The following is a 2,484-nucleotide window of genomic DNA, read 5'->3' on the forward strand; positions in this document are numbered from 1 at the left end:
GTTTAGCAGTGTTATCTATATTATTACTTATTGCCATATTATGTAGGTGGTAGGTATTTAAAAATATACAAACAGTAATTAAAGCATTTCCAAATTGTTGAACACCTTGTATAATATAAAATAGTCAATAGGTAATCTCATTATAGTTATCTACTGCAGGTTATAGTTTTATACTTAGACATCTTTACTTAGTCTCGTCTCCATTGGTCAATATCTATTGCATCTAGTAATAATATATCTAATATATCATCGAGATTTTATATATGTAAAAATCAGAAAATATTTTTCTGGCTTTGAAAAAGTGACTAAAGGAATGAGTTCTATACTTCTGCAACATAAGTGTATATAACAAAAACTGGTGCAATATATGCTGTCCTACACCAGTAGCATTGATTTTAACGGAATACCGAATAGGCCAATACGGGGTGGGGGTCCTATATGAAAAACAGAAGTTTGTATTATCACAGGATCATCCTAAAGTGGCATAAAATATTTCAAGTATTCAAAAATAAGGTCTTCAAGGTTAAATCATAAAAAATTCCGAAAATTAAATTTAGAAAATATTATGCATAATTTAAGCATAAAAATAGGGTGAGCAAAAAAATTTTAAAAATTACCCTGTGTAAGTATACCAACATTGGTTTTAATTATTTTAATAAATTGATTGACTTATTTTATTGTGTAAGTATATATACTTTACTATTATTATGTTCAATTTTTGATAGATCCAAATTCCAATGATACCTATCAGTTTTAATTCAAAATGTTGAAATACAATTAACCATAAAATATAGTTCATACATAATAGTGTAATATTATACCATCTATATAAGGCAGTAGTAATCTAGTTATTGTTTTTTTTATGGTATCACGTCATGCAATGCTTTTATTACTTAAAATTTGAACATAATAAATAATAATTATTGTAAAATATAATCAGTTAACACTTGACATCATTGAATGTGATAGGTGTACGTGTAGTAAGTAATAGGTATTACTGGTATTAGGTAGGTAACCTTTACAAATGTGTAATACTGAAATGTTAATGTAGAACATATACCAACAATAATTAATCAATTGTTCATATTAATTGTATTTCTTGTCTATTGAATTTAATATTTTTATTATTAAACAATTTTTGCAAGTGTGAATAAATTTAGATTTTTGGTTCCTACGCGTTGTCACTGCAGTCACCTATATAGTCTATTTAATTTATAACGATTTATGGTTACCTATTTTTCTCATTTGTATACTGTTTACGGTTTACCACATTCTTTATTATTATATGTTGATTATTACTGCGACACCGCTATAATAATATGTGAGTACCTTAGCTACTACCCATATTTTGGTTTTTAAATTAAAATTTTTTTTTTTCATACTTTATGTTTATTTGTTAGTTGTTGTTAATAATATTTATTTTAAATAAATATAATTATACCCATTGGCTATTTTAAATATATAAAAGTACCTATTTAATATAATATAATGCTCTGAAGTAAATTTTTACTAAATCCAAATTCTGACATGTGGATATTGATTGAATGTTGGCTATTGAGGTCAGTTAAATATCATCTTTAGGTACGTGATTTAAATATTTTTCCAGACTTGATCTAGTTAACTAAATTATAAAATATATTTATGTATGATAGCATCTATTGATACTACTATAGTACTATGTCAGGTATACCTGTTCAGTGACGGAATTTGTGGGGGGGAGGGGGCAAGATTGTAATTTGCCACTGTCTCTGATTGTACAAGCAGTCCAATGTTGGTCCGGTTGTTGGTAAAATATAACAAAACTATAATTTTTCTAATTTTGAGGAAATATAATATTGTGTAAGGAAAAACCTTTATAATAGAAGATACTTATTTAACATTTTTCTATTTTTCAATTACGTTTTAGCATTTATCATGTTTTGTATTGTAATTTAATTAATTATTCAACCCCTCTAGAAAAATATAAAATGACGATACTGAGCCACTGAGGTATCTACTATCTATACCATAATTTATTATTTAGCTCATTAACGTCTTATTTTATGAGGCTATTTTTGTCTCAAACACGTATACAGTTATGTAAGATGGAAATCGTATCAAAATAAAAATATAAGTGAGTATTAGTTAGCTAGCGAAGCGGTCTGTTTTTCTTTTGTTCAGTCAAAACTTTTGTCCCCTCCTATAAACATTGAAATTATGCCACTGGTTTGTAACCTCCTGGCTACTGAATACTGATATGTTATAGACTATAGTCAGTGTTGGGTAAGTTACTTTTAAAAAGTAATGAAGTTACTTTACTCGTTACTCAAATAAAATTGTAATGAAATTACTTTAATTTTCAAATAGAAAAGTAACTCATTACTTTCTCGTTACAAAAATAAAAAAAAAATTTTAATTTCTTGGCAGTTAAATTCTACAGGCAAATTGAACAAGCAAATTCTTTATAAAACCTGTATAGACGTATACAGGGACGGATCCAGGGGG

The sequence above is a fragment of the Acyrthosiphon pisum genome, chromosome A3, assembly GCF_005508785.2.
Source record: "Acyrthosiphon pisum isolate AL4f chromosome A3, pea_aphid_22Mar2018_4r6ur, whole genome shotgun sequence".
NCBI lineage: Eukaryota > Metazoa > Arthropoda > Insecta > Hemiptera > Aphididae > Acyrthosiphon > Acyrthosiphon pisum.